This window comes from Periplaneta americana, chromosome 2 (genome assembly GCF_040183065.1).
Source record: "Periplaneta americana isolate PAMFEO1 chromosome 2, P.americana_PAMFEO1_priV1, whole genome shotgun sequence".
NCBI lineage: Eukaryota > Metazoa > Arthropoda > Insecta > Blattodea > Blattidae > Periplaneta > Periplaneta americana.
Genome location: NC_091118.1, coordinates 188,506,222 through 188,530,316, shown reverse-complemented (window position 1 = coordinate 188,530,316; position 24,095 = coordinate 188,506,222). Strand labels below are relative to the sequence as shown.

Sequence of the window (24,095 nt, the reverse complement as noted above, 5' to 3'; positions counted from 1 at the left end):
GAACATTGAAATTAGAACTTCTCGAAGTGCCTTTGGAAACATTCTGGTTGTCAATAAGAAGTGAATACTCGGCTATCTCTGAGATGACAGTTAATATGTTATTGCCATTTTCAACTACATAATATATATGTGTGAACTGGGCTTTTCGACATTAACTGAAATTAAAACATTAAAGAGGGAGAGACTCACCTCCATCGATGAAGAAATTAGGCTTGCACTGTCAACGATTCTACCGCGGATCAGCCACCTGTGTGCAGCTAAAGGCTGGTTCACAATAAACCAGGAACGGAAATGACAATGAGAACGAGAACGGAAATAATGTTAAAATTAATGTATTTAAATGTGAGCGTTCACAATAGTCAATTGTGAATGCTCACATTTAAATACATTTATTTTAACAATATTTCCGTTCTTGTTCTCGTTATCGTTTTCGTTTCCGGTTTATTGTGAACCAGCCTTAAGCAGACCCAAGTATCACATTGAAAGTATGAGTAGAGTTATTTACTTTAATATTAGTAATAGAAATGTGTATTTTCTACAGAGAATTAAAGTTCATAAATTGTTAATGAATGCAAGAGTCGATTTTTGTTTTATAATAATAATAATAATAATAATAATAATAATAATAATAATAATAAATTTGATTACATTACGTAATTATATTAGGAGAGTCACATCATATATTTTTGAGGGGCTTAACATTTTGGTGTGTCATGTTGAGTGTAGGCCTATCTAGGGTGTGTCATGAGTAGAAAAAAGTTGCGGAACACTGGTGTAGAGGAGGGTAGTGTCTCTCAATTAGCACTAGACACCTATACATTGCGGGACTCCCTGGATGTAGGATTGGCACAATGCAGGGCCCACGCAGTGATATCTCAAAACAAGTCCTATAGACGGAATCAAACACCAGGAATCGAACCACACACCGCTTGGATGGCCACTGCATACGAACAATTACAAAGTTCGCGTATAATTAATTAAATTAACATGAAATGAATTAAGTTGACATAAGCTGACAGGTCTTGGAACTGACAACTTGGAACTGTTTTCAGATTGCAATGGTAAGTAAATTAGGTTTAAGTTACATATTAGGTTTACTTTAATTTATACTTCCCTTATTTTCAGAATACTCCATTTACTTAGAATGCTGTAATTAATTCAGGTTTTCATTACTTATGTTTTTTCAAGTTTGCAGCATAGCTATCTAAGTAATAGTTACGCAGTTGAATGGTAGATGGCAGGTGCTTAGCCTTGGACTCTCATGTGCTTGATCTCCATACGGAGAGAACATGATGCGTTCAATGTTTTTCAGAAAATTATAATCACTTGCAACACTTCTGGTATGAACACATGATTCATCATTTCTTTTATTTTGCTATAATAAAGTATCATACAAAATAAAATGAGAAGAAGTAATTATAATCCGAGAATTCCTCTCTATCAACATCATGAACTGAATTAGGAAACACTGAATACTTTCGTTTGAAAGGTACAAATCAAATGTTTGAATTAATATTTATATTCTTTGGATTGGTGTGCGCAGAGGTTGTGATAAATATATTATAATCCACTTTACACCAACAATTGGGAGATTCCATTGCAGTTTTATTAGGAATAATCCCGCATGCATATACATAATGCCATACTGTTTACAAAAACAAATGACTACTACTGCTGTTGCTTCGTGAGGCGGACAGAAGATTAGTTCTCACGCAATCTGGCACACTCGTCCGTCACTAATATTGTTTCCCGCCTCGTGCGGTAGGTATATTTTATTTTCTTCAGTGATTTTTGCGTTTAGTTCCAAATTAGTCTAGACCAGTGGTTCCCAAACTTTTGGTAGGCGCGATAAACTTTTGGACAAGGCTTTTGTTCGCGACTAGTAGAAAAATGTAAATCCGTGTAAAATCGAAAACAACGATACTCAAAAGCAGTGGATACCACCCAACTTCTAATATATTCATATCTGCAAAATGGGAAATTGGTATATGCAAATCAATTCCAATTCCTCAATTGGTTTTTTCGACTGCCCTTCCTTGGTGATATATTTTTCGAATATTTAAACACTCTAAATGTGTTTGGTAAACATAACAACAGCCAGAGATAAAACCGACGGATTTATAAAGAAACTTGATTTCTGGGGCCTGTTTCTCAAAACTCACGGACTAGTAATACTAGTCTGTACAGTAGTAATATTAGTTTATTTTACAAGTCTGTGTTTCTAGAAACTACAAGGGTAAAGTAGTAGTTACCAGTTCACAGACTAGTAATATTGGTCGATTTCACCAGTTCAAAAATGATTGTTTCTCAGAATGCTAATCTAGTTGATTATACTAGTATTTAACAGGAATATTCCTACAAGACTCTAAAGACTGGTGATTTCTATATTATCAGTTACCAGTGGCAATCTTTCTAAGATAATCAAAACAAAATATTGTAGTTATTTTTTTAATAAATGTGGTTTAGTGATTTCGATTGAAGTAGTAAAGAAGTTGTTGTGAGAAGAGCTAAACCTATATCGAGAAAGAACAATTATTATTCCTTTACGGCAGCATTGTTTAAATATAATGAACGGTTTAAATAAAGTGCTGAAAAGCTTGGAGAGTTGTTAAATATAGTGGGACCTGCCATAAAAAGACAAACAAATAGAAGTCATGCATTATCAGCAAAGTTTCAAATACAAATTGCTCTACAAATCGGGATGTTGATTATTTTCCAATGCCATCTGGTTTTTCTGCCCTAGACCAGCAACACATGCAGATTTTATCCTAATAATTTAATACCAATTCATCAACTGCAGTAATTTTTGGTGGCTTTCCTTCTCCGCTGCCAGTTCTTCTGACATTGTCAACTTTAGCCTACAAATTAAATACAAAACGACACTAATTTATGAATAGATCTAACGTAAAACTGGAAAAAAAAAAAAAAAATGCGATTCTTTCAAGTCATAAGTGGCATTCATGTCGCCAGTAGACTCACTTGCTACATAATGTGTTCATATTATGATACTGTGAACTTGAATTGGTACTCGTCAAAGTTGCTTTCTTAATGTTGGGCCAGTAAGTGTCCCTAACGTATGTATAATCTCTGTTCTTAAGTATCAGTTCCATAGCCTCACTTATTACAAATTTTTTTGTCCAGTCGTTTACTTTATCATTTTTGTTATTATGCTTGAAAACGCACCGAATGATATATCCTTTGAGTCATTAATCATATTGAGTATAGTTAATTTGCTTTCAATTGATGGAATTTCAAGAGAAGAGAGAAGTAAGAACCAAAACACAAACAACTTAGCCTCCTAACCTCAAATAACAATACCTACCAATGGGTATAAACAAATGAACTCAATCAGCTGACTAGTGAAAGAGATCATGTGACTAGTGAAAAATTGTCACAAGTTACTAGACTGGTGAAATAGTTTGAGAAACAGAATCTACTAGAGCTGGTGAAATATACTCTGGTAACTAGTAACTGGTGAATTACTAAACTAGTATTTTTGAGAAACAGGCCCCTGGTCGATATCACTTCACAAAAAGACATTTGATTTATTCCAGTGTATTAGAGAAGTCATGGAAAATTTAGCTATGTACCGAACGATACGACAAATACTGAGTTTGTTTTTGTAAACATGCAATTAAGTTAGCGCAATTTTAAACATCTTCCAGAAGAAACATAAAACAATTACGACAGTCACTGATGATACTGAATCCGTTCTTAGGCAGTTGAATTCAACTGGCTGAAATTAAAAAAAAAAAAAAAAAAACTCATGAAATATGTACCTAATAGTTTCTTCCCAGAGCTTAGACCAGTTTTGGATTAAAAGAATGCAAGGATAGTTCGAGCTTGGAAAAGAAGCTGTTACATTTGTATACCTACTTTATAACTACGGGAACAATTTTCTATTTTTAAGTTTTTTTACGTTTATATTTCTAAATACAACAAAAATGTATGTTAATAAGGTGTATTTGTTATTTTGTAAATTATCTGGGGACCATTTCAGCTCTTTATACGACCCCTCCCAAGGGATGGAGAACCACACTTTGGGAACCACTGGTCTAGACCAGTGGTATTCAATCTATGGTATGTGTACCCACAGGGGTACGCGAGGTTGTCTCAAGGGGAACGCATCTCACTGACTGCGTATGTAAAAATGCAACACATTCAGTTTATGATACTTGTTCATAGTTATTGCAGTTTATATATTTTCTTTTACAATATTAACTCTTGTTTTTTCCATGCTTCAGTAACATTTTATATAATTTATTATTAATTATGACTTTTTCATCAATGACTTACTGTATGTATAATAATAATAATAATAATAATAATAATAATAATAATAATAATAATAATAATAATAACAACAACAACAACAACAATAGTAAGTACAGGATGCGCATATATGAACGATCCATTTTTGGGAAAAAATTAATAAACATGTTTTTTGCTTTTAGATTCATAATCTGTAGACGATGAGGTTAAGTACTAAAGAGAGAATAGTCATTGTTCCCTCACAATTACGTGGCTGAAGTTACAAAGACACACAAGTGATGGTGGTGGTAGTCGTAGTATAATAATAATAATAATAATAATAATAATAATAATAATAATAATAATAATGATAATGATAATGATAATTTATTTTGCATACAATATCAATCATAGTGTTTGCTATTTCTTGTATAACTGCAATGAAGTTTAGGGGTACGAAAGTTTAAAGGATGTATTTTGGGGGTACGCTAGCAAATAAGTTTGAATGCCACTGATCTAGACTCTAGAGGAAGATTTAGTAGTAATATATTGGTAATTTATTTCATTGTTCTAGTGAGCTAAGGGGCAAGGAATTAATAGGTTTGTTCCATTACGGTTCAGAATCGATAGTGAACTGTCTGCTCATGCACAGTAGCTCAATGTGTTCCAACAAGACTAGAACTAATTCCGAACCGATTCCGAACTTCCAGTTACATGTTCCAAGCTACTTTAGAACTCGTTCGGAACGAGTGAAATTGTTTCTTAATTAAGAATAGGAACTGGTAATTCTGAACTGTTGGTTACTTAATGACGCTGTATCACCTAATGGGTTATTATTTAGCATCGATGGAAATAACGAGATGGTATCTGGAAAGATGAGGCCGAGAATTCGCCACATATTACCTGACATTCGCTTTACGGTTGGAGGAAACCTTGGAAAAATCCAACCAGGTAATCAGCCCAAGCGGGACCCACGCCCGAGCGCAACTCCGGATCAGCAGGAATGTCTATAGAGGCCTATGCAGAATCTCCGCTTGAAGTAAAGTATTCTTGACTGCAAACGTTCCAAGTGCCTGCCTGATAAACGGGAACTTTACTCCCTATCGTTAAATCACTCGATGACATATTAGTGACAGATATTTTGTTTCATGATTAGTTAGCAAAATAAAACCATTCTCACTGAAGAGATAAGGTTTATTACTTCAACGTGAACAACTCTTTTATTATGTAACTGAATCAAATAACAATTTAAAAACATATTCACTTAGTTGTAATTGTGGTGTGGGTATGATTGAAGTGGTGGTGATATAGGCAGGCCTAATGTCGTGGTATGGATTTGTCGTTATGCGATATGGTTATAATGCCGGTGATGTTGATATAACTGCGGTGTTTGTGAGAATATAGTAGAAATGGTAGTGTGGAGAGGAAGAATTTGTGCAGCTACAGCAGAAATAGGTTGAGAAATTATTTTCCCAACACATGCACAACACAACCTCATACTCCACTGAATTTGAGAACATACCCCTTTTCGATTAATTACCAATCATGAACACACCCCACCAAGACAATAACAGGCAACCGGAAGAAGATAGCGCGGGACTTCACTAGAATTCAGAAGATGTCTTCATAATATCAAAACTAGTCAATTAAGATAAAATACCAACATAGTTTAACATTAACACAGTGAAGTAGTTTTTTATATATCCATCCATGTTTATTTAATTCACTTAAGTTATTTAGTAAGTAATATTATATCGGATGGTGACTTGGAACACGCACAATAGGAATTTCGATGCTAAAATTTATATTTTGTTATATTAGCTCCCCTAATTATTATAGAAGAAAACGTCATTAAAGTTTTTTATTGAGAAAAAAATTCTGCATCCATTTGTTTTACTAAATTAATATTTTGATTATGAGTTTGTTTGGAATAAATTAAAATTAAAAAGTGATATATAACCACTTTTAATGAAGATTTAATTATAGTAGGTCATGGATAACCGATATTTGTGTTGAAAATAAACTAGTTTAGGATCCAACAAAATTTAAAAGGGAAGCAAATGAATGTGACATCACTGTGAATTCATTTTTTACAGATTAACAATGAAAATACCAAATGTTTACATTATCTTATGATAAATTAGTAAATCACAATAAATGTTCCAATAGACCTCCATTTGCTGATAAACAATAACCAAGTCTATTATAAAACTCTCGCCTGACATTTGCTGGCTGCATGTTTGATATCTCACACAGGCTACTTAACGTGCACTGTTTCTAGTACTGTATAATACCATTTAACAATTTGAACTTTTTGTTTCATGGAATACATTTTCTTAGATTAATAAATGAACAATAAACAACAATATCTTGTTTTTAGTAATCCATGGCCATCTATGATTAGCATGCATTAAAAATTAGTGCAGTTTCTGTGGCGGGAGTATGTTTTATTATTATTTAGATTGTTTATCCCCAACCAAAAATTGTTTTAATTGTATGATTGGATGTAATTTTTTTTATCTACAAAAAAACTTTAATGATATTTTCTTCTATAATAATTTGAGGAGCTAATATAACAAAATATCAATTTGTTTCAAGCCACCACACTGTATAAATGTTTTTTTTTAATGAAGACGGGTACTTGATTGTTCGTCATTAACCTATACGAAGCCAGTTATTTACGAAGAGAGTCGTTGCCCATGGTGCGCCATAGGAGGCTAGTCTATGCTACACCCGCGATGAGATGAGATGAAATGGAGATCTGTTGGGATGCCATCGAGCTCCCGGAGAAAACGCCGGTGTTATCTGCACCATGGACTTGCCCAAAACAAGTTCGAAATCGGGGGTACGCCGAGGATCAAATTCGGGTCCACAGGATTGTAAGTTCGGCGTTCTAGCCACTAGAGCAGCGGTCATCAGCACAGAGCACCCTGGGGCTAGCGTCTCTTACCCGCGGAGAATACACTGCACTATGGTGCACTCGTAGCTGCTAGCGGGTATGTTCTCTACCTCTTTCCTGCTGCACGACGGGGCACATGGGATGGCTCCGCTTACCCTTTACCCATTTCAGCGAGTGTTGACGACGACTACACTAGAGTATCGCGGAGGCTTATATATGTGTTAAAAGAGTATAATAAAAAAATGAACAATATTAAATATACAAGTAGGTCTAGAACAAATGCTTTTAGAGAAGCTGAGTTGAGTTCTCTTCAGCTATTTTGAGATGCGCAAGAATTATAACAATACAGTGAAACCTCTACTTACGGACAACCCCAAGATACAGACACTCCTCATTTACGGACAGATTTATGTCCCAACTGAAATAATGTAGAAATAATGATAAATTAAACTCTCGTTTACGGACATTCTCAGACACGGACACGGACAGCTGTTTCACAGTCCTAAAGCTTGCTTCACCTCCTGACTGCGGACAGAACTTGGATTTCAAGACCTAATGTGTTACAAAAATGTAAAATTTAGTTTTGAGAACTGTACAGAAATTCCTTAACATGAAACATAACATAAGGGTCTCGTAGGCTATACCTTATTTTATTTCATGGAGTGCAGTTTCATAGAAAAGACTTTGCCGACAGACCTTCTACTGCCCACTACTAATTGGCTGTCATAAATAAATGTCTTCCTTACTGTGACGGAAATCTTGCCTTCTCCTGTTAGTAACCAATCATAACCTTCGTTCAGAAGAATTGACAGTCTCCTCTCAAATTCACGTGGAGGCAGAGTTGTCGCATCTTTTCCGAATTCCAAGAATCCCGTCAGTTTCACTGCATAATTTCGAGGGTCAGCAGGACTGTGGCAACTGTGCAATGTTGGGACGAGGGGACAGGATGGAATTGTCAGAGTTGTTTGTGTAGGAAGTCATAAATCTGTAAGTGGGTGTTCAAAGGAGCCACCGAACTGCACTCCTTGAAATAAAATAAAGTATACCACTACCCAGCCTGCTACCCCTTGTTAGCTGGAAGCGGGTGGATAAACAAAGTCATAAAATTTAACCTGTCTGATGAGTTCAAGGTTTCCGCGATCGTGAAATTATATTCGACACATAATAGGGTTAGTAGGATTATTCTCTTCACTTAAATCACTTGTTCTGTTTCGAGAGACATGGCACCTGAACGTAAAGGTTAAGTTGAAAACTGTAAATTACAATACTGCATAACTGTAGACCTAAAATAAAATTTCATGGCACTGTATTTTCTCTTCTCCGGCCTTATCTACTGTAGTTCAAAGTTGTAAAGAATTTACTGTAGTATACTGTATTTAGAATTAAAGTACAGTAATACATTTCATTTAAAGCGTGAAGGAATACATAATCCATATTATAAATTTACTGTTAGATTGGGGAGTTTCCTCCCAATAAAGGACACCTCCCAGATGCGGACAGATTGTTACGTCCCTTCGATGTCCGCAAATGAGAGGTTTCACTGTATTAATCTAAAAAGCACAATCGAACTTCTTCCAATGACCGCTTCTGTTAAGATTATGCATTAAATATAGCCACTGAAATCTTAAAAATTTTTAACTAAAAAAAATCAGGAGCTATATAATAATTTTTAGGCCCCATGGCGACCGGAATTTGTCTACCCCTTAACGTGAGAGAACACAGCACTCACCTGAACTCCAGATCTTGAAGAGACAAATAGACGAGAGATTTTTTTCTAAACACTGACACGATATGTGCAGCACGGTATAAACAGGCTACTTCCCACGGCCAATCACACTGACTGCGTAAGATATCGCCAACTCAACAGAAATATAATACAAGTGTGAGCGTGATTTCGCTTTATTCGTTCCTATCTACATCCGCCGCTCAGTTTCCAAGTAGCATTCCCCCGTCTGAGTAAAATGGCAAGATTCCATTACAATTCTTATTTTTTAAGGCAACAGATAAAGTTTTCTCTGAATGATATGCACGAGCGCATTGCACAATTACTTGTGGCATGGTTAGGAGAGCAAATTCAGATAATTTCAAGATAATCTCCTGCAAGTAACTTATGTTTGTTTGTATAAGCCAATAAACTCGACGTAATTTACTAAGTAAATGAACCGGATGACGCAGAACATTTCCATTAAATTGCTGTCGTATTATTTATATTACAGTTGTACGAGGAGAGAATTCTGCATGCTCGGATCTGATAGGAGTTCGAAGAAGTGTGAATAATCATTATCAAATATAAGATGAAACGCAGAGAAATCCCCAAAAATAGAATGTATTCTAGGTTAAGGTCTAACTAGACGTGCAGGATGGCAAGAAATAGAGGAAGCGGGACACCATTTCGGGGAAGTCATTGCACACAGCTTCGTTACCACTTCCGTACAATTAAATAGGTAATTAAAATTAATAAGGACAGCTTTTAAATTAAAATATCGCTGTCATGCAAGTGACTCACTATCATCATATGCGTTTCATAACAATTCTGTTCTTTATCATGTTTTAATTGGTTTACTTTACGACGCTTTATCAACTGCGATGGTTATCTGAGTGAAATGAAGGTGATAATGCCAGTGAAATCAGTCCAGGGTCCAGTGCCGAAAGTTACCCAGCATTGTTTCATAATGGGTTGAGGGAAAACCCCGGAAAAAAACTCAACCAACTTGTTCCGACCAGGATTTGAACCCGGGCCCGCTCGTTTCACGGTTAGACATGCTAACCGTTACTCCACAGCGGTGCTCTTTTATCATCTTCGCATTGATATTCCTGTATGTATAGTCCCGTCGCTCTAATTTCCGGCAGCCAATCGCGTTGCAGGTCGGCTACATTTAAACGTGTGCGTCTTGTGATTCGCTGAAGAAGACGTTATTCATTTCTTAAGGCTCGATAAATACTTAATATAATCGCCCGCCATTTTGGCTCTTTCGTTGGCGTTCGCAGAAAGCACACGAAGACGTTATTCGCAGCTCAATTATTTGCTGAACTACAGTGCGAATTGATTTATTATCATAGGAGCTACGACATGATAATGTTTAACGGTGTGGCAAATAGATTCCTCGTTTGGTAGCTCGGCAACGAAAGAACAAAAATGGCGAACGATACTACCTACCTAGACTTTATAAAGCCTTCACTTCCTAAGACGTAAGCAAAGAGGAGGAGTCACGCCGGAAATAACAGCGTCGCGACTATAGTTTATTTATTCCAATTATAATTACGAGGAATACATTGCGACTGAGCGAGATGGTCTAGTGCAGGCCTGCAGAACTCGCAAAGTAGCGGAACTATGACGTCAGCCTCACTCCACTTCTATTGGGGATGATCGACTTCCGCCCCGAGAATGAATGTTGATGCAGCCGAGCGTAACTACAACGCCGTGACCGCACAGGAAGAAAGGGTGGGTGGGGTAAAAGAGGGGACGAAAGCAGTCGCTCTCAAGAGCTACAGTTCTGCAGGCCTGGTTTAGTGATAAAACACTTGATTCTCATTCGCGAGGTTCCGGGTTCAGATCCCGGAGTCAGGCACTCTGGTCGTGCTTTCAGGGTTTCCACAATCATAAGCAACCATGAATATAGTTATTTCAAAGGTAAACCAAATCCTCTTCAAATCAATAGTAAAATAAAAAAAATGTATTGGATTTATAGTTTGGGTTTAAAGATATTTAACACATTTTAATCTGTAATTTATTCAATCTCAATTTTATTTTTGTTTGTATTGGAATCTCCTCCTGAGCACGAGTATTACGCATTCAGGAGTGGGCTAGTTTATATTATATTATATTATATTATATTATATTATATTATATTATATTATATTTTATATATTATCATCATGAACAGGTTCGTTTTAGGTCAAAATGGCCTGTGACGGTGAGCCTAGCGAAGATGGTCTTGGTCTTTCCACCGATGTTTTGGTCGTCCTTGATGTCGATGTCCTGTTGGAGCATACTGGAATGATAATTTTGGGAGTCTAGTTCTTTCCATTCTCCGCAGATGCTGTTATTCTTGTTGGTATCTTTATATTATATTATATTATATTATATTATATTATATTTTATATATTATCATCATGAACAGGTTCGTTTTAGGTCAAAATGGCCTGTGACGGTGAGCCTAGCGAAGATGGTCTTGGTCTTTCCACCGATGTTTTGGTCGTCCTTGATGTCGATGTCCTGTTGGAGCATACTGGAATGATAATTTTGGGAGTCTAGTTCTTTCCATTCTCCGCAGATGCTGTTATTCTTGTTGGTATCTTTATATTATATTATATTATATTATATTATATTTAATGATAAAACACACATGTTATATTATAATTATATTATATTTAATGATAAAACACGCGTTATATTATATTATATTATATTATATTATATTATATTATATTATATTATATTATATTATATCTGGTTCGAGTCCTCATGGGGGAAGAAATTTTCTCATGAAATTTCGGCCAGTGTATGGGACCGGTGCCCACCCAGCATCGTGATGCACTTGGGAAGCTACGATAGATAGCGAAATCCGGTTGCGAATGGCAGCTATAACGGCTGGGGGGATCATCGTGCTAACCACACGATACCTCCATTCTGGTTGGATGATCGTCCACCCCTGCTTCGGCATGTGCGCGTGAGGCCAGCAGCTGGCTGGTCGGTCTGGGCCCTTCACGGGCTGTAGCGCCACGGATTATTATATTATATTATATTATATTATATTATATTATATTATATTATATTATATTATATTATATATTATAGTATATTATATTAACTTGTATAATCATTTGTAATTTACTAGTACATAAATAAATAAAATATACACACATACAATAAAATATTAATTGACTTACGAAAATACTAAACTGTATTCAAATTTATTATTGTACCATCTCATCATTACAAATATTCCGTTAGATGGCAGTAGTGTGTTATGATGAGCAGAGCAGTGTATATTAGAGAGTACCGCATTCTCGGCGGCGGCAGCCATATTTACTCCTTGCTCGGCACAGAAGCGTAAGCATAATGCTAGAACGATGGTGATTAAAGGCGATATCATACATGTTGTGGTTTATTTAACACAGGAGACAAGAATTAATAAACATTATTGTCATAGCGAAATGACTCATGAGAGATAACACTTTATTATTTATGTTATGTCCATTTCAATAGGGATAACATCAGCAATGTTCTAGTGCAATTCTCACGCCAACATTTCGACCGCCACATTTAGCAAATTGTTGTCGTGCATTTGCTATAACAGACAATTTTCTTAACAATAAATATATTCTAGTCCTTAAATAGTGATAAGACTTTTTAAAATATATTATAACAAATTGGGAACGTATGAGGTGAAGTGTTAATGAATAAAGACTTCAAATCCTTTAGCGTCAGTACATTTTCTACCAACGTTTCACATTTTTCTGGATTTAGAATTATATAAAACACGAATTTATAAGGGTATACGTGACATTTCCATGTACGACTTGAGAGTCACTAATATGCTAATAAAATTTATAGATTCATCCCTGTTATCATTTAATAGAGATGAAATACGTTTTCACAAATATTATATAACTTATTTTGTTTTATTTTGAACAAAACTGATCCCAACAAATAGTAAAGAGCTTGTTGTTCACTCAAGTCAATATTTCCATTTTCAGTTGAATTAAAATTTAGCCTATATTAATTTATTTTGCTCAGATTCATCTTCACTAGACCTTTCTGTTTCGGGTTTACTTACATCTGTACCTAGAAACTCAACTAATTGTTTAGAATCGCAAACTTCCTCAAAGGTCTTTTTCCCTCCGGCTTCCCAACAATACTCTATATGGATTTCTGGATTCGTCCATACGTGCTACATGCCCTGCTCATCTCAAACGCCTGGATTTAATGTTCCTTAATTATGTCAGATGAAGAATACAATACGTGCAGTTCTGCGTTGTGTAACTTTCTCCATTCTCCTGTAACTTCATCCCTCTTAGCCCCAAATATTTTCCTAAGAACCTTATTCTCAAGCACTCTTAATCTCTGTTCCTCTCTCAAAGTGAGAGTTCAAGTTTCACAACCATACATAACAACCGGTAATATAACTGTTTTATAAATTCTAAATTTCAGATTTTTTGACAGCAGACTGGATGATAAAAGCTTCCAAACCGAATAATAACAGGCATTTCCCATATTTATTCTGCGTTTAATTTCCTCCCAAGTGTCATTTATATTTGTTACTGTTGCTCCAAGATATATTAATTGTTCTACCTCTTTGAAGGATAGATTTCTAATTTTTATATTTCCATTTCATATAATATTCTGGTCACGAGACATAATCATATACTGTCTTTTCGGGATTTACTTCCAAACCTATCGCTTTACTTGCTTCAGTAAAGTTCCCGTATTTTCCCTAATAGTTTGTGTATTTTCTCCTAATATATTCATGTCACCCGCATAGACAATAAGCTGTAATGCTAATTCAGTACAACAGCAATTGATTACACATTGATTAACTGCACAACAACACGGCATTCTTCATGATAACGATGGAAAATCACACTAGAAACCTGTGTTCCTACGCAAGTCTTACGGTGTACTGAGTCTCCGCAGGAGTAAATATGGCCGCCGTGTCGGCATTTGTCGGATCAAAAGAATGCGGTACTCTCCAATATACACTGATCTGATGATGAGTTGTTATCTTGTTACCAGTTGTACCAACTATACAATCTTCATTGAACCGAAGACTTTATAGTAGCTAGTATAAAGTCTTTGTTACTAGTCAAGAAGACTTTGTTGATTCGGTTTCATTTTTATTAAAACATTGCATTCTAATTCAATTATCAATATATATTATTAAACAATCTCTGATAAGTAACTATCCATAATCTCATACAGCAGAATCTATAAAATAACTTAAATAATATAAACAAGATAAATGATAGAAAAGTTTTAATTAAGGATGATGAAATAAACATGAATCATTTTAAAAGGCACGATTATTGAAAGTACAATTTTGGCAAACAAAGGAACAAATGCTACAGAGGTGACAAAAACAAATGCTAGAGAGGTGATAAAAACAATGCTAGAGAGGTGATAAAAATTGTAGGATAATCAGCCATGAAACACATTGTTCCGTACCGTTTTATTGGTCAAAAGCAGTATAACGTAGTAAAAGTGTAATAGCCACCATAAAAACACGGTTCTGGTTATAGTAATCTAAAAGTAAAACTTTTAGGGTGATGAAATAAACATGAATCATTTTAAAAGGTACGATTATTGAAAGTACAATTTTGGCAACAAAGAAACAAATGCTAGAGAGGTGACAAAAACAAATGCTAGGGAGGTGATATAACAATTGCTAGGGAGGTGACAAAAATTGTAGGATAAGCAGCCATGATTGGTTGAAATACATTGTTCTGTACCGTTTTATTGGTCAAAGGTAGTATGACGTAGTAAAAGTGTAATAGTCACCATAAAAACACGGTTCTGGTTATATTCATCTATTCTCTTGCATCTGTAATTCAAAATGTTCTAATTTAAAGGCACGTCAACTTATTGCACAACACTTATGTTAATTTGAGAGCATTGCACTACTTTGATGTATAAACTGGTTTAATTATTTTCACAGAAAAACATACTGTCATTATTCCTGATACAGAAAAAGTTTCTGCTGGCACTCTGTCAATCTTTCTGCACGGAATTTCTATGTGTGTTTTACAATAATCCTCGAGCATTTTTCTTCACTTCTCCTGAAAGTTTCCACTTGAATAACTACTCCGTGGAACGCCTTCCCACTACGAGTGTGCATCTATCTACCTGCACTCTCGCAGAACTGGTCTCTTGATGCAGAAGAGTTTCATTGCATCATAACAATATGTGCATAACATCTCCGAGTTCGTTGCTTAAGAGGGCATTGTCCTTTCTTCACCCCACTTTGCAATCGTAAAACTTCACACTTTCAGTCTGCACGTCACATTTATTGTCCGTCGTTTTGTGCGTCCTCGTTCGTGTACTACCACAGTCTTCACATTATCGAGGTTGTTACCATTATTATTTATAATATTGTTATCATAATTAATGAATATTAACCATACTATTTTCACAGCACTAATAAAAAAATAGTGAGAACGTTTCATGTGTCACTCAATTCCAGAAAGTGTGGCCCTCACTGTTATGTAAGTGGAGAATAAAGGTAAGCGTTCACTACATCGTATCGCACGCATCGGACGAATCGCACGCAACGGATATTTTAAGTGCAGTGCATTCACTGTAACGGCTCCACCTCATCGCCTCATCGGATTCCGCTATCAGCTGTTTAAAACATGACGTCATACGATATTGACATTGCTGAAAGCAGAGGAGTTGAGGTTAGGTCTATTAATTACGTCTGTAAGCGAATAAGAATTTGTAATTGCTTCATGCGTCTTAATTGATGAGGAAGAAACGAAAGAAATATTGGTTACATAGGCTAATATATTTGCAAGAAACGACTTGATTACCGTAATGGGAACGCCTCAAATTATATAATTCTTCGCAATTTTCTACACGCGAAATAAGTTTCCCGTCTGCCATTTTGGCGCGACACTGACCGTGACACACCATAATAGTAGGCCTAACAGTTGACCAATTAAAATTGATTTATTAAAGAAGGCCATGATCGCACGCATCGGAGAAGTTGCTCATCCGAGAAACGTGGACGGATTTGCCGTGAGGCGATGCGTGCGATACGATGTAGTGAACGCGGTTACATAACGATTATAGCAAAGATAGTCTTTTTCCGATCCGTGCGATTCGTCCGATGCGTGCGATACAATGTAGTGAACGCTTACCTTAACGCTGCGTTGTACACTGGCGTCCAAAGATATCTGACCTACGTTTTTCTGATCGTGTAAGCGAACTTTCTATCCATGGGATAAATCAGAACTAAACATACAACAAATTGTCAAACTTTGAAATAGTTCCGCTAGTTCTCAATAGGTGGCATTATTATTGGGACGGGTAAAAAAGTGTTGGGGAAAACTGTGATGCAGATTCAGTATAAATTATTCTCATAACTGACAGTATCAGCGGTTTCCCTCTAAATCTAATGCTTTTTACAGTCAATAGAGAGTGACGAAAATTTGAATTTTATAATGCGAGTATATTTATGTACTATTGCCTACACTGACTGCTACCTCCGCCATCTATTTATAGAAGTAATAACTAAAGAAGCCACACTTACACGAACACATTATCGACCACTATCGATGAGTAGAGGTCAGGTATCTTTGAATCTTGATGTAGATGCTTTCTGGTAGGCTGAGTTCATGCCTTGATCACATACACAGAGTGGGAGGGATATATGTGCAAATCTATCTATCTGTCTGTCTGTCTAAATCTAATCTAATCTAATCTAATCTAATCTAATCTATCTATCTATCTATCTATCTATCTATCTATCTATCTATCTATCTATCTATCTATCTATCTATCTATCTATCTATCTATCTATCTATCTATCTATCTATCTATCTATCTATCTATCTATCTATCTATCTATCTATCTATCTATCTATCTATCTATCTATCTATCTATCTATCTATCTATCTATCTGTCTAAATCAATCTAATCTATCTAAATCAATCTAATCTATCTAAATCAATCTAATCTATCTAAATCAATCTAATCTATCTAAATCAATCTAATCTGTCTAAATCAATCTAATCTGTCTATATCTATCTATCTGTCTAAATCAATCTATTTATCTGTCTAAATCAATCTATCTATCTGTCTAAATCAATCTAATCTGTCTAAATCAATCTAATCTGTCTAAATCAATCTAATCTATCTGTCTAAATCAATCTAATCTATCTGTCTAAATCAATCTAATCTATCTGTCTAAATCAATCTAATCTATCTGTCTAAATCAATCTAATCTATCTGTCTAAATCTATCTATCTATCTATCTATCTATCTATCTATCTATCTATCTATCTATCTATCTATCTATCTATCTATCTATCTATCTATCTATCTATCTATCTGTCTAAATCAATCTATCTATCTGTCTAAATCTATCTATCTATCTATCTATCTATCTATCTATCTATCTATCTATCTATCTATCTATCTATCTATCTATCTATCTATCTATCTATCTATCTATCTATCTATCTATCTATCTATCTATCCATCTATCCATCCATCCATCCATCCATCCATCCATCCATCCATCCATCCATCCATCCATCCATCCATCCATCCATCCATCCATCCATCCATCCATCCATCCATCCATCTATCTATCTATCTATCTATCTATCTATCTATCTATCTATCTATCTATCTATCTATCTATCTATCTATCTATCTATCTATCTATCTATCTATCTATCTATCTATTTAGTGTCCTTAATGAAATTGTGAAAATATTGCAAGTTAATATAGTAGAACTGGACTTTGAAAATGGTGATGCATTGTGCCAAGAGTATTGCCTATTGAAAGAGATGATGCCGATACTGTAAGATTTACCAACTCGTCAAGAATGCTGGGACACTGTTTTGAAGACACGTAGTGTGTCAAACTTAAAGAACATTGCCGAACAAATACATGCTCTTCCAATTAGCAATGCTCATGTGGAGCGAGTTTTTAAAAGAATAAAGAATCTCTGGACTGACGGGAGGAACTGGATGAGGCCAGAACTTGTAAAATCAGAACTCTTAGTAAAGACGAACTTTAATATGTCATGTAGAGAATTTGTTTGATTATGTTTCAACAAACGAAGAGCTATTGAACAAAAGCAAAGGAAGCAACAAGTATTATTTCAAACAATGTTAATGCGTTGAGTGTAGAGACATGTATACTTATCAACACTTGTGCCTTTTCAATGTGTACAGACTTATGGAATGTTATTTAATATAGGGCTACACCGCTACAACTAAATAACAACACGAAGGTAATTTAATTGTTTCATTTAGCGTCAAAATACAAGTGTATTTACATTGAAATTCATTACAAGTTTATGTGCTTTTTTATTTTATTTTATTTTTTTATGTATCCTGAATTTCCGTCCTCTAGAGTTGGCAATCCTATATCAAGCTTCTCATAAGTTTTAGTTTTTCTATTATTACTATCATGATAATTAACATCATAAGTTTATCACAATCACTCACAAATTAAAACACAGAGATATTTCGGTCTAATTTCATGAAGCAATTGCAGCACTATATTTTAGTATTTTACATAAATACAGTCCCGCGCCGTGGCGTCGCGGTCTAAGGCATCCTGCCTAGGACTCGCGTTACGGAATACGCGCTGGTTCGAGTCCTCAGGGGGAAGAAATTTTCTCATGAAATTTCGGCCAGTGTATGGGAGCGGTCCCCATCCAGCATCGTGATGCACTTGGGGAGCTACGATAAGTAGCGAAATCCGGTTGCGAATGCCAGCTATAACGGCTAGGGGGATCATCGTGCTAACCACACGATACCTCCATTCCGGTTGGATGATCGTCCACCTCTGCTTCGACATGTGGGCGTGAGGCTAGCAGCCGGCTGGTCGGTCTGGGCCCTTCACGAGCTGTAGCGCCATGGATTATTATATATTATATAATAGTACATTATGCAACGAGCCTATAATGAAGGTAATTAAGAAGTGAGTATGGATATTTATGAAACGAGCGCAAGCGAGTTTCATAATTTTCATACGAGCTTCTTAATTACCATTATAGGCGAGTTTCATACGACTTTTTATGCTCGACCATATTTCTATCTTGATATTAATTTTAATTGTATTCGACCTTCAGCAATGTTCCGTATGTTGTGAGATGTGCGTAGACGCGAAAGTATTGATTTTTTCCGAGGAACAGATGTCGACATTGACCTTGCTAGGCCATAAGAACCTACAGAGATAACATTGAAATTAAATTAGACATTGTAAACGAGATGACAAATTGAATTTATTTGAATATTATTTACAATTAATGCTAATTATTATAGTAACAGAACATAACCTTCTGCGACAGTATTGGATTTCCAGCCTCCGTGACTTTTCCCTAGTTCTCTTTCGATTGCATATCCGAGAATAATCGATACTTGCGGTTTTATAACGGTAGAAAGCTGACCTGTCATTGGCTGAACAGTTGTAACCTGAGTCGTCATTGGCTGAAAGACCTGACCTTTAATGAGTAGGTGTACTTTAATGACATGCATTAAAGGTCTGCTACCAGGTGTATAATTACTACGTTTCGGCATGGTCGAGCATAAATACGTTTTTAACTGCAGAGATTAAATATGACCGAGAAATTTTGTCTGGAATATTATGACAACCAAACAATCCAGAACTTTTTGTTAGGAAAATAAGCAGATTTCGGCGTTTATGGAACAAAATCCTTGAAAATATTATATAATATATCTGTGGTAAATAGGGCGTAAGCATGAAATAAGTGGTTTTGAGTTATGGCCGCCATGTGAATACAAAAAAAGGCCTATATCTTCAGATGTTATAAAGGGCATACATATCTATTCTCTTCCATGATGATCTAGTGCTTCAGATTTCCAGCCCATCATAAAGATAATGGTCCCCATTTCATTGCTCTACTGAAAACTTGCTATGTATGGCTTATTCCCTTTTTACCGCGCACTATAGATAAAGTCTAAATGCAGGAACGCCTGAAATATGCAAAAATATGCTCGACTGACTTTGCATATTCGTAATCACAGACGTTCAAAACATGTATAAATATGTTTTTGCGAGGCTTTCAACTGGTAAGAACAAATATGCATACAAATCCTGGAAATAATCATTAGGGCTAGGATAGTTATGTAATAACAATTTTTTTCTGTTTGATTAAGACATATGCTGATCGTAATATATGCATTCAAACAATGTTTACCCATTCAGAAATTATAATTTTTATAGTGCATGTGTTTGCATATTATTAGAGTTTTCATAATTACATAATATTTAGAAGATATCGTTATAATGATACGTATTTTGCGATTTTCACAGAATAGTACATTATGCAACGAGCCTATAATGATAGTAATTAAGAAGCGAGTATGGATATTTATGAAACGAGCGCAAGCGAGTTTCATAATTTTCATACGAGCTTCTTAATTACCATTATAGGCGAGTTTCATACGACTTTTTATGCTCGACCATATTTCTAACTTGAATTTATTCAGATGTATACATTTTATTTGTATCTGACAAGATCGGAAGTAACCTTGTTCTAGGTCGTGAATTGTGAGATGTGCGCAGACGCGAAAGTAATGATTTTTTCCGAGGAACAATAATGTCATTGACCTTGATGTAATCCCGTTAAACTTGATAATATTATAACCTTGATTATTGAATTCGACATTGAAAAACGAGATGACAAATTGAATTTATTTGAATATTATTTACAATTAACGCTAATTATTATAGTAACAGAACATAACCTTCTGCGACAGTATTGGATTTCCAGCCTCCGTGACTTTTCGCTAATTCCCTTTCGATTGCATATCCGAGAATAATCGATACTTGCGGTTTTATAGCGGTACAAAGCTGACTTGTCATTGGCTGAACACATGTAAGCTGAGTTATCATTGGCTGAAGACCTGTACTTTAATGAGTAGGTGTACTTTAATGACATGCATTAAAGGACTGCCACCAGGTGTATAATTAGTACATTTCGGCATGGTCGAGCATAAACATATTTAAAACATTATTTATGAAATTTTTATGAATACTATAATAATTAAACAAAATTTGTAGTTTAGTCCGCGTCACCGTTTTTGGCGTGTGAAATAAGTAATGAGAACGTTAAGTGCGAGTGTTTTACATTTTCCGCAGTCAGTCCGACAACTGTTTGGCAAATGGCTGATGTGACGTGTATAGGAAGTGGTACCATTCTCAGCTGCACCAGCAACATGCTCACAAACTGGGCACTATATATCTAGGACACACGCCAAAAATGGTGACGCGAACTGTACTATGTTCAAGTTAAGAGGGTATTATTACGTAGGCTGTAACCGGGGAAAATTTTGTAATGTTCAGTTGCACACATTGCGAGTTTCACAGAAAAATGTTATTAAAATATTTATTATTTTATTTATTATTACTTATTAATTGATTACGAAGCAATAAATAAAAATATTTAATTATAATAATTTTATGCATATTTTTATTATTCGTAAAATGTTCAAGAGATAGTACTAGTCGCCTGGAATCTGAAAGCGTAACGGCCGCAAGTTTCGTCTGTAAAACAGAGTGTGCGCATGCGTGAGCATATACTCATAGTAGAGCCCGATCACAAACTCGTGGCACCTGCGCGAAATACGAATTAACATCCACTTACATGGACTCGCCCAAGAGTCTTGCTGGGGGGGGGGGGGTGTTTGAACATAAGCTCTATGAGTAAGCAGTTGCCCGCACAAACAGAACTCCCTACTCCGAAGTCACAGAAAGAAGCTCGCGCATGTTGGTGCCACGAGTTTGCGATCGGGCTCTACTGCTTCTACCCACTGCGTGACGTCACTCATGCTTGCAGATCCCAGGCGGGAAGTGTAGGTACCTTTACAGGTATATGTACGTGAATGACCACAAATATTATTAGAAAATGTAGGCTCTAAATTTCTAATAATTTTACAAGAAAATTAACTCACAACTGGAAAAATATTACAAGGTACCACAACAAGACTTATTAGAACTTAAATATCTGATAAAAGTATAAAAAAAGGTTACTAATAATATTTTTTAGAATTCACTTTTCACTTTAAGTTAAATTTTCCAAAATTTGACAATTTTCAGACATATTATTTGACAACTCCACAACCATTAGAGATAGAATTTTGAAATTTTGTACGCTGATTTGACATGCATTTATTCAAAACGTACACTACAATAATGCTCATTTCCTTGAAAATAGAAAAATTAGGTCACAAAATAATATGTAAATTTTAATATATTTTATATAGGATAGATAAAAAATTAATTGTATTAAAATAGACAACTGTACATGTCTGAGAGTAGTCTACTTTTCAGAAATAAGTTTTTTTTTTACATGCAGGAAAAATATTAAAAATATCAGAAAGACCATAACAATGTTATGGTTACCAAATGATGTAACTGCAGAATATTTTTGTTTGTTTGGTTTCCCCCCCCCCCCCAATACTTTGATAGAATTGATTTGAAAAATATTATTAGTAACATTTTTTTTTTATACTTTTATCAGATATTTAAGTTCTAATAAGTCTTGTTGTGGTACCTTGTAATTTTTGTCCAATTGTGAGTTCATTTTCTTATAAAATGTTAGAAACTTAGAGCCTACATTTTCTAATAATATTTGTGGTCGTTCACGTACATATACCCTTAATAGTATCAGCAGCAATCAGAAATAAAATTCTTTGAGCTTCTATTGTCGAACATTGAAGAAACATTGTCACTGGAAGAAAGCGCAAGCTTTAATATGCGCCAATAACGTCTGTTTAGCTGAACATTTTTTTTCCTCAGTACATATAAATTTTTAGAAGCAACAAAGAATCATCTGTGTTTTCAAACTTATGTCAGAAATCATGATGATGACACAATATAATTCCGGTTTTTTTTTTTCCATTATTATTTTATCATTTTTGGGGAGATTCAGATTGTATATATTTTCTGGATTGTTAATGCATATATACCCGTTTTAATCTCATAATTGAATACATATTTCGCATTTTTAATGCATAACTATTCAAGACCTAATCATCATCATTACAGATGTTGCCTTATTTCTCTGCCGGTGACTGACCCTGTTGAGTTTCAAGTGGCTCATTGGTCGTGGACGTCAGAGAACTAAAAATCAAAACAAAAGATATTTGGTTGCCTTCAATCCAAAGCTCTGATCACTGTTTGTCTGAGTACAAGGTGAGAGTTTCGACTCTTTTTTTTCCTCACAGATGAGTATAAATTTCTGCTACCTCTTTTCACCCTTACCGTAAACTGTGACGTTGCATAGAGACAGAAATAATTAAAGATCAGCGCTTGTCAGTCTAATTGTAATAAAAGATCAGTGCTTGCCAATCCAATTGTAATAAAAGATCAGTGCTTGCCAATGCAATTGTAATAAAAGATCAGTGCTTGCCAATCCAATTGTAATAAAAGATCAGTGCTTGCCAATCCAATTGTAATAAAAGATCAGTGCTTGCCAGTCTAATTGTAATAAAAGATCAGTGCTTGCCAATCCAATTGAATCGGTTATTGTTGAAAGGAACTAAGTCCACTTTTTTAAGTTTTGAATAATTTATCGAATATTAAACCAAAATATATTGTACACATATATTGTACATATATATCTTATGTGTACAATATATTTTGGTTTAATCTTCGATAGATTATTTACAAAACAGATTTTTTTTTCGTTTATCTCAAAACTTTAAAAAATGGACTAAGTTCCTTTCAACAATAACTGATTCAATTGTAATAGAAGATCAGTGCTTGCCAATCCAATTGTAATAAAAGATCAATGCTTGTCAGTCTATCTGTAATAAGAGATCAGTGCTTGTCACTGTAATTGTAATAAAAGGACAGTGCTTGTCAGTCTATCTGTAATAAAAGATCAGTACTTCCCAATCCAATTGTAATAAAAGATCAGTGCTTGCCAATCTAATTGTAATAAAAGATCAGTGTTTGCCAATCCAATTGTAATAAAAGATCAGTGCTTGCAAGTCTAATTGTAATAAAAGATCAGTGCTTGTCAGTCTAATTGTAATAAAAGATCAGTGCTTGTCAGTCTATCTGTAATAAAAGATCAGTGCTTGCCAGTCTAATTGTAATAAAAGATCAGTGCTTGTCAGTCTATCTGTAATAAAAGATCAGTGCTTGCCAGTCTAATTGTAATAAAAGATCAGTGCTTGTCAGTCTAATTGTAATAAAAGACCAGTGCTTGTCAGTCTAATTGTAATAAAAGATCAGTG

The 24,095-nt window shown here is 35.1% G+C and overlaps 1 protein-coding gene across 6 annotated transcripts in view; it reads right to left on the bottom strand.

The window, feature by feature from the left end:
• LOC138694949 (dentin sialophosphoprotein-like) overlaps positions 1-24,095 on the bottom strand; it is a 245,748-nt gene that overhangs the window by 23,804 nt on the left and 197,849 nt on the right. The window contains exon 1 of one of the 6 annotated variants that reach the window (XM_069819164.1): positions 8,880-9,035. The exons of 4 other annotated variants lie outside the window; for them this stretch is intronic. The gene's annotated coding sequence lies outside the window, so the exon portion shown is untranslated. Of the gene's footprint in view, positions 1-5,154; positions 5,271-8,879; positions 9,036-24,095 lie in introns of those variants that run through there. One more of the 6 variants, XM_069819166.1, reaches the window with a different exon arrangement.